A 10,897-nucleotide genomic window follows, 5' to 3' on the forward strand; every position below is an offset into this window, starting at 1 on the left:
TATATTCTTTGGCATTTGTTGTGGTTGACAGTCTGCCAGTGGCTTCTGTGGAGGAAGGATACGTCACCGTTTTTTTCTCATCCATGACGAAAGTGCGTTTTGTAAATAATATTTTATTAAAAATTGAAAAGTAAAGTTTTTTCAATTAATTTTTTTTTCAATTTTTTTTAAATAATTACGGATTTCAAGTAAGCGGCCGTGACTTCATAGTCATAGATGGCGGAATGGGTTTTATTAAAATATTTATTAATTTTATAACTTTTAAATTTTTTCTGAATTTTTAAGCATAAAAAATACAGAATAACAAGATGGCTGCCGTAACGATAAATGCAATAGTTACGTCATAATTCAAAATGGTTGACATGGCATGCTAATTGACAAGGTCATGACCTCTGCGGCTTGCTTTTAGGACTCTTAATCTGCTTTTAGAAATTTTAAGCCGTTTTCATTTTTGAGTTCTAAATCGGGAAATTTTCTCTCAAAATTCAAAATTGGAAATTTTCCCTCGAAATTAAGATATTTTTTAATTTCTCCAATTTTTTGAGATATATTGGTAGAATGTTTTTTCGAAAGATCAAAAAAATTTGGCAGACCACAACCAGGAACCAGCGCCAGGAGGAACCAATATATACTACATTATACTTTTTATGGAGCTGTTGATCTAAAGAAGGAAACCAGTATTAATGGAAATAAATTTTACACTTAAGAGTATATTTTCTTAAATTAATGTGATGTGTATTATTTTTAGACTATTATTCTCATGGTGCATTAAAAAAACACATTTAACATAATGTCAGTGTGTCATACTAAAATTTAATTTCTAAGGTATTAGATTTTTTTTCGGCAAAGCGCCATTACACAATTCCTTAACCGAAATTTTACTCAAATATTTTTAGAGAGTTATCACTACATTGCAAAACACATTATCGCTTTGGAGAAGAAGCTAAAGCTTTTATTGGAGATGATAGCTAATAAGTAGCTACCTAACTAATAACTATCTGGTAAGCCACGTATTTCTAAGCGCTTATTTTTAGGTTATTTATGATATGGCACCATTATAAGAAAAGTATTTCTTTTTTTACAAAATTTTTTATGAAAGCATTAGAGGCAATAAATTGATAGGTATATCAATATTTAATACATAAGAACACAATTTAAGAATACTTTCTTATAAAGAGGTTTTTAAGACTTTTTAAATATTCATATACATTAAGTATCATATTTAATGAAGTCCTGAATATATCACACTTACCGTATTTTCATTTCATTAAGTAGCAAACTTTAAAAATTGTAAAACAATCTCAAATTATTATTTAATCAATGATTATGGAAAAACCCACGATTATATATATATATATATATAATATATATATGACGAGGTTATTTTTGACCCATAAAAGTCTGCTTATGATTCATCACATAAAATTTAGTTTAAAATGTATACAAAGAATAGTATAAAGTGCTTTCCCAAGGCTAGTGCTTCCCAAAGCTAGGCTAAACAAGGTTTTTTCTTCAAAACAATAAGTAAAATAATTAAAATAATTAAAATGGCATGTAATTAATAATTTGACAAAGTCTTCAAACAATGCAATGTTGTCACTGAGCAAAAATTATATGTTTGAAATAATTTTAACAAGTTCCCTTAAATATTATAATTTTTTGTGGCACGGAGGCTAAATATTAATATCAACGTCAATAGGATCGAAAAAGTTGGCATTGTACTACCTCTTATCCCACCGATTTCGAGTAAAACGATTATAAAATTTAGAAGCAATATTTCGACGTCTAGCAGGTGTAATAAAATCAAAAAACACATTTAAAAATTGCTGCCTAAAAATGTTAAATATTTAATGTTACTACTCATTGAGCAGCAAAGTTGTCCCTAATAATAAAAAAAAATTAAAAAAAACATTGAACTTATAAATATAGCCGTAGATGTAACTTAAAACACTTAAACGTAAATGCAAACAAACCATAGGTGTCATTATACACCACAAGCGAAATTATGAGTTTCTTTTACTTTTCGTATCACATTAATAAAATTTAGCACGTTTAATGTCAGGCATGTATTTCAATTCTAGAAGTCACCATGTCACAAGACAGCCGCTTGAAACAGGTTGTCCCAATAACCACCGGAAAGTGTACATGTAGCACACGATTAACAGCCACTAAGTAATCATGTTTATGTTGATGTAAGAGCGGACAGTTTTTAACGTGCTGCCTTACATATATATTAAAAAAAATCATTCATCACAATTTAAGTACTTTGTTAACAACCATAGGACAAGAAAAACGTTTTAAATATCAAGTTAACATTGTTTAGTAAGAAGATATTTCGTCACATATAAAGGCGCGACCTCATTTTTTCTCTTGTAGTGTATGATGGCACGCAAAGTTAGTCGAGCAATCGTGGTTATGCACATTAAGATAAATTTGCAGCGTCTTAATTAAATTATTAGTTCAATGTTTGTATATAAAAGTCTTCAGTGTTTTGTTCATCACCTAAAAATTAGTGCCCATAATTTTCGGCAGCGTTTTTAACTGATTGTTGAGTATTACAAATTAGCGAGGCATTAAATTATTTCGTTCCAAATTTTATATTTTTTTTCAGGAACATGTTTCGATATAGGGTAGTACAAGCAAGGTCACTCTTTTCGATAATTCTGACGTTTTGATTATTAATGGTTTATAAGAAGCACATAATTATTCCGCGCCACAAACTTTTATAAGAAATAAGATTGTTTATCTTAATTATTTATTTTTAAATATATTACTTCAACGACAATATTTTCAATTTTGTATAACTTTTTTTAGTTAGACAATATCCATACGCTTGACGATTCACCATAAAAAGTAAATATATTATTATAAAAAAAAGACAGGTTAAGCTGCAACTTCAAACAGTTAACCAGTCTTGGGACGCACTTATACCGTTCTCGTTATATTTTCACCATATTATGTGATGAAACTTGAGTTGAAATTAGTATTTCAGATTCTAACTTATGCTGCATATATATACATGCCAATCGTACAATCATTTAGCTCCAATAAATTTTATTAAGTTTCCAGTAAAAATAGTATTTGCTGATAGCATATGTTACTATGAAACTGTTTTTCTAAATGTTTTTTGTATCAATTTCATCTTGGCATTAATTTATTTCAATTAGTTGAAAAACGTTGCGCCTGCGAATGACATCTAGGCAACGTTCACAGCACATTCGCTAAATGGTTCTGCATATCATCTAGGCGATAACTAGTGCGCCGGCTCCTTACATGCTCACGTGCAAGCTAGCGACAGTCAGATTATTGTGATATAAGAAACGATATCTTACTCTTACACATTAACAAAGACTATATATATACGTTTTTTAAATTGTTTATTACTGTCTAGTCGTAGTTTATTAATACCGAAATGAAATAAGTAATATAATTGAACAATTTTGTCACTTATATAAACGTCATAATATTGGAACAAACAAAGTATTTACTTTTTTGATTAATATTTCCGTTCTTAGAAAACATTAAGTAAAGGCACGATTTGATTGTGAGGGAATTTTAAATACTCAGACAATCGGAGCACTGTATAAAAGGAAACGTGTAGATTAAGCAAGTCAGGCTTGTGGATACAGACGTGGTACGCAACAAGATCTTATAACAAACATAAATAACGTCATAGGCCAGTCGCTTGCGATTGTCTTTTGTTCGGCCGCGCAGATCTGGCACCTTGACACGCACGGCTACCAACATACCTACGAGATACATGAGCGACACCCGGCAATGGGCTGAGCACGGTATGAGAGATAGGTATCCTTAAAGCAGCGGCCCTGCTCATATCTGGCACTTGTTAGGGTTGCATCAGTTTCCCTTTTCCGTAAGTTGCGATTAAATATAAATACGAAAAAACCCTTTAAAATCAATAAAATCGTGTCTACATATTAAAAATAAGTTCTGGTTAGTCAGTTAATAATTTAATTATTTTAACAAAAACTTAATTCTAAAATTTAAAAAAACATTTTGCTTACTGTGCAAAAAACACATTTTTTATCTATAAAAAACTAATATCAGGAATAAACGAAAATTGAATTTTCGAGTGGTCTCAGAGTATGTAAACATTCTCTTTATATCAATGCAACCACTTGGTTGGTATAAGACTAGGGTTTTTAAAGGAAAAAAAAGTCTATTTGTTTTTGATTTAGTCATGCATTTTCAAATATCGATAACTAAAAAAACTAAAAAACTAAAAAAAAAACATCTTAATTGTAACTAACTATAATAAAATAATAGAAATAAAAACTTCAATTTTAGTGTATGTTATAAACTTATTCAATCATTCGTAGATCTATAATTTGATTGGGTTAAACCAATACAAAAAATTTCTACCTGATAAATGAGACATCATTATTTGCTAGTTTAAACAATGACTCAGTGACTCAGTTATGACCCTGGAAGCACGGTTACACAATATACAGTCGACCATTTACAGGCTTCTAAAGTGTTATTGTGGCAATAAATCCAGGGATTTTACTGAAATAAAACAATTAAACATCATTCTAAACTATTTTAATAATCCAACGGCAGGTTTCACTCAAAATTAATGAAAAAATTATATAATTAAACAAATTTCAAAAGTTCAGAAAATATTTTGGCGTCAACACTTATATAAACGTATATTTTTTTAAATGTAAGAATCTGTTATTACCATTCTGAAGCAAGAGCGAAAGATTTTATACCTTCGTATCCACTCCAATCATAAGCACTGTTAGTGCTAAATATTTAAGCGCATGTTTGGTACATTTCAAAGTATGATTACCAAATAATTTGATTAAAATACTTGTAAGTAAAGGTAATTGGCACTCAGATAAATATACAACGCACTAAAATGACTTCTATTATAGTTATAATAAAAGGATTAAAAAATTTCAACATTTAAAAGCTTGCTACCATATTAGTGCAAGTGGTGAAATTTAAATATAAAATCTGTCAAAAGTAATAATAATTGAATTAAAATAATTAAAGTAAATTTTTTTGTCTAAATAACAAGCGATCAAGCTATACTACATTTTCTTACTCAAAAATTTGTGCACGTGGACTGATATGTACAGCACAATTTTTGGTAGTTCTTTGATCTGAATGCCAAAGCAACCATTTTGCGCCTTGAACTCAAACTAAGTATTTTCACACAAAGAGAGCACATGACTTTTAATCGCTGCCTCTACACATACAGTATTCAAGTATGTCACTCACTGGCATAGCTAGCGCATTAGTCAACAAGCAGACTATGTCATAGCGAGTCATAGGAAACAATCGCCGACGTAGTAACGTATAAATAAATGTTAGTGGCACACAAACAATCAATATATATAATAACAATAATATATGTTTTTGTTTAATAAACACCTAAACAAAGTTACTGAAAAAAATATTTTTGTTAGCCCCAATAAAGGAACACAAATTTTGCGGCAAAATATTTTAAAAAAATATTTGTTTATTAATTTGTATAAAATAAAAATATATTGGAATTATTTAAATATGCGAAAACATTACAAACCGTTCTTATGAGAGTGAAAAATTAACCAGTTGAATGATATGGTAATGGAAACAGAGTGGCACAGAGCCGATGCCACTGCTACTGAAACTCGTGCCTGACGCTTCACTGGTCTCCACGTGCTCAGTGTGCTGGCCGGTGGCCACGCAGTGGCACAGTCGGCACTCGCGAGCACTTGTGCCGTGCTGCTGTCACAGGCACTGAGCACAGGCGCACTAACCTCGAGCCAGCTGCGCGCCTGTGCAGCCAGCAGCAGTCGCCAGTCGCCAGTCGCCCGCACAGACCGTCTCCCGGGGAGTCTCGCGCCGCACTGGCCGCCGGCAACGCACAATCGATAACGCAGCCACCATCTCCCCTCTTACCTCTCCTAATCCGACCAACCCTGCCCCTCCCCCATCATCCGCTGATCAATATGGCGACCAATTATTTCGCCGTCACACCTCTGGACGTCATCAGCAAGTGGTTATCCCCCTTTCCCCCTCCACATCGCTCGATCGCTTTAAAACATTAACTGACACCCTGCTTCTGTTGGGGGTTGAAAATTTATCGTTTTTTGAACTATAATGTCTGCAGTAGAAGATTTCACAGTCACTTAACAGTGTACGTTGAGAATTTATAACACAAGGCCCCCTGAATGACCCCGAATGCAAAGACAAATAAATGTGTTCAGTTTCTTTGGATTATTTTCCGAAGAATAATATGTTTAAACATTATCTGGCTTTCTGCGTGTTTCTATGTGTGTGTATTTACATGGTACTATCTTTGCTCTGGCTTTAACCATTTGAATTAACTTTATATATACAAAAATTTTCCAGCTTTTAGATATAACTTGTAACATATACTCAAAACATGTTTGCAATACACTGAATAATAGGCTATAATTGGCAATAACATTTTCTTTAATGTGTATTTATGTATATCGCAATAAAACAATTCATACAAATAAATATTTTTTATCTTTCACATGACAAGAAAAAAAAATTGTAGTGTATTTCCACAAATTGTTTACATAAACTCATTTATGGCATTTATATTTTTCTTACTTTACAGAAGTAGGTAATTATAGTATGTAACAGGGCAGGGGGTGAGGAGTCGGGATTTGCGGAGGAAATCTTGGATTACGTCACTTCCGGCGGACATCATGGATTACGTCAATTCCGGCTGCCATCTTGGATTTGACCTTTGACCCCGGTGCCATCTTAGATTTAACCTTGACCTTAGACACCTCGACCATTTTGGATCCGCCATTTTTTTTCAGAACATTTGACCTTTTTGAATTATGTCACGTCCTCCACCCGAAAAATCCTAAACTATTAACTTAGAAAATTGAAAAAAAATATCATCTTTATATATTAATAAAATTTTATATTAAAAACACAATGACATGATGATTAATTGCCCCACTCCTATGCGTTATACGTTCCGTTACTCCGCCATCTTATAAATAAATTAATTATCAAAACCAATTTGGAAAAAAATTAAATAAATACTTAATTAAAGTTTAATATAATTATATCATTATTTCTGCTGGAGGCAGCCATTTTGATAGGCTAAGTGGAGACCACCATATTAATTTCAACTGTTGGTGTCATCGAGTGTAGGTATCTAAAGTACAAGAATGTATGTAAGGTTGAATTTCTATCCTCTAGCAGTGTTAGTATGACCCTTATAGACCAGGATAAGAAACATTCCACAACAATTTTCTCTTAAAGACATAATATTCATTATATTTATATGCATAGTCTGAGCTATATGTTATCATATATCAAATTAATGATCTCATCATTGTGGATGCGATGTTATAGTAATAATACTTGTAGAAAAATAAAACTTAATAATTTTTTGTCAACAAATATTAATTTATTTACTCAATCCTACGACGTTCAGGACCAGAAATATTTTTCAGAGTCCTCGCTCACGAGTAATAATCTCTGCTAAACCAGCTCGTGTTTCTGTACTCGTGTTAAAAAAGCTGGATGGAAGCATATATTTTAATGTTTGCGTATATATATTTTTTTCTCAGAGACCATTTTAAATATGATTGCCTTAAATAATAAAGTTTTTATATTAAAATAATATGCAGAATGTAGGTAAAATCATATTTATTGATATTGTAACAAGAGGTCTGGGAAGAGAAGGAATTACTTCAAACGAGTTAAAACTTAGTTCTAAACAAAGTACGTTTATTACACGAGACCTTAACCTCATACAAAATGTTTCTAGTCGATAAGAGACAATCATGAAGTATTAACTTTTACATTTAAACTAAATTAATGGCAATCTGAAAATCAGTCTTATTAGTTACTTTCCAATTAATTACTTTAACTTCAATGAACTAAAAGTGGATCTTTATTTACAAACGCTTTGATCAACGAGCAGCTAGAGAGTATCAAAATCTTCCACGACGTTAAACCTCATTCTTAGTCCTTAAAGTTAATTTAAGCATTATTTTAAATTATCTAAAATGAAAACTTAAAACTATACGTCCAGCATTAGGTCAACAACATCTGCTCAGGTCCGGCCTCTTCAAAAACAACTCAAAAATTACTTCTGCGACCCCAACCAACTTTACATAAACGTATTTCTATTCCGGGGCATAGCCTCCGCCTCAAAGAGCCTAACATCCTTAAACATCCTAACCGACTCGTTACCACAGGAGAGAAGCATAACCTCCCCCTGAGTGAGCCCCGAGCAACCCAGCGGCTGCTTATAAACCCTCTTGGCCCCGCCGACGTTTCCAGAGAATCTCGGGTGCCGCCCCCAAACTTCGCAATCAGGGCCCGAGCCCGCTGAACGAGCACCGCGCTGCGACCCAGCAGACCGCCGCTTCGCGAGGGCCGATGACCCACGCGACTCATGAGGAATGTGCAGCGAGGACAAACGACACGCCGCGCCGCCGGCCGGTCGCTGACGAAACGAGGCCGCTTCTCGCACGGGCGCAGCGGCCCGCCCACAGCTCGCGCCATGAAACACAGAAATCTGAATTCGGCCACACCGAGAAATTTCTGGAACGCGACAATATAAAGCAAAGCTTTTCAAAGAATAAAATCCTTAAGTAAAGAAAAAACCTATACAAAAACTGTACAAAAAAAACGAAAACTTATTACAAAAAATGTAATCTATGTACAGAAACGGAAACAATACAACAAAAAACAGAAATATATACAACAAACAGAAACTGTATAACAAAAAAAAACAGAAACTATATCCAACAAATTTCTCAGCTCTGCGGATGCCATGGTTAAAGTAATAATATTCAATAACTTTTCTTCCAACATATATTAATGTATTTACTCCATCATAATAGTCACAGAAACCAGAAAATTTTAGGTGTCCTAACACACCAGTAAGTATTTCTTCTAAGAAGGAACATGTTTGTGTATTCATATTTTAAAGATGTATGGAATCAGATATATTATATTGTTTGCGTATACCTTTAAATTTTTCAATCCTAAGTAAGAACATATTCGCATATTCGTGTTTAAAAAGCTGCATGGAAGAAGATATTAAAATTTGTTATATATATTCGTTTTCCTAAAATTATTAAGGAAATTAAAAAAAAACATAAAGCCTAAATCGTGCACAATTATATAATTCTACAAACGCGAGAGAGACCATATCCAACGCATAACATTTAACGTTTCAAATTGATGTCTGATCACTATAGTGTATATGATGCAGTTACAACACTCACCACAGCCATTACTGCCGCTACAAGATGCACTTCATATCAAATTAAAATAATATAGCTATAAAAGTTGAGACAGGAATTCGAAGTAAATAAAAAATGAAAAAAAATTGAAATTAAAAAATACACACACACACACAAACACACACGCCTAAAAGCAATTTTCTCCCCTCGCTAACACAATATCATTCAGGAGACGTTACCGATCCCCTTCACAATAGCCCGCTCTAAAGCACTTTCCATACTAGCCATCAAATACTCTGCCCACACAACTATTTGCGCACAAAGCTCTCGGGATAAGTCCATAATATCCCCTCAACACAGCAGCAATATCCTCTCCAGTCAGACTGGAGGTATTCACAGGTACATCTGAGATATCGTCTTCGTCCATCGCAAGAGCGTCTTCATGGCCGTTGGCCTCCTCCCAGCTCGCATAGAACATCTTACTGGCTCTGTTTATAACTACGAATGATACGCCCTAATGGTGCAATGAATAAACTGTCCGATCCCTCTACCCATTCTATTCCAGTCCTGTTCAAGCGTGCACGACCTTGATGTCAGCAGACTCCTCATCACATTGACCTATTCCATCTCAATAGCTGCATCATTTAGACCGGTCGACACACATCCCCATCCTCCTAATACCATTTTAAGCACTTTCGACAAACATCCCGGCCTCAGAACTAGTGAAAAGTTTCAAACAGCACAGGTTAAAATATTTTATTTATTTATTGAAGACTTGCATTTACTAAAAAAAATTATACATTACAATACATTATAATTTATACATAATCAAATCATATTATGCAAATCTTTTCAGATTTAACGAATCCTAGTCACATCACAAACAAGCGATCATCTTTCCGATGTATTCCTTTTTATACTAAATAATCGCTTGGGTACATGGTAGTCTGAATTTCTTCCCCATATATTGCGCCACATACGCCGAATATATTAAATATTCCAACTAATAACATCACGGGTGGTACTTATGTATTTTTTACTAACATGGCATATTTCTGTCGACTAGTTAGATATACGTACAAATTCTTCAAATTTTGCTCCAAGTTTTCTTACGCCTAGGATATTTGCATTAAAATAAACGGTTTTCAGGAGTGAGTTATCTTTGACATTAACAGGCACCATATAAATTTTTCTGTGTTTTCTGTAACATATTAATCAACTTATACCCTGTTTTACTGTGAAACCCCTTACACATGGCTTCCTTTTGAGTACGATTAAATATATATCTGTGAACATAGAATAATAATTTTTTTTCGTACATGGCTAAAAGGCTAAATGGTTACAAGGATACATCAATCACATAGAAATAATACCAACGCTGGAAATTTAATGCTTACTGTACAGCCGAAACAGCCCTGAAATATGTATTTTATGCTTACTACAAGAAGAAAAGGTTTTGAATCATTAAATATTCATTCCCTGGCTACAAACGTGACAACGAACACTCAATGAGAAGATACAAATTAGGATAAATATTCAATTTGGTAGGATATATTCACTAGAATACATTCGCTCTAATACGAAAGGAAATTATAGGACCCAGCTCAACCTGGCTACAATGTATCCATCCACATTTGATTTCAGTTGATTTCAATTACAATGTTGCACAAACAAGTCATGATTGCTGCAATGATGTTATT

At 33.3% G+C, this 10,897-nt stretch overlaps 1 protein-coding gene across 1 annotated transcript in view; it reads right to left on the reverse strand.

Moving 5' to 3' along the window:
• The window catches only part of LOC134527272 (frizzled-2), a 735,576-nt gene extending 729,725 nt beyond the window's left edge, over positions 1-5,851 (reverse strand). Inside the window, exon 1 of the mRNA XM_063359807.1 lies at positions 5,766-5,851. The gene's annotated coding sequence lies outside the window, so the exon portion shown is untranslated. The remainder of the gene's footprint in view (positions 1-5,765) is intronic.
• Between the last annotated feature and the right edge of the window lie 5,046 nt (positions 5,852-10,897).

The sequence above is a fragment of the Bacillus rossius genome, chromosome 1 (genome assembly GCF_032445375.1).
Source record: "Bacillus rossius redtenbacheri isolate Brsri chromosome 1, Brsri_v3, whole genome shotgun sequence".
NCBI classification, from domain to species: domain Eukaryota; kingdom Metazoa; phylum Arthropoda; class Insecta; order Phasmatodea; family Bacillidae; genus Bacillus; species Bacillus rossius.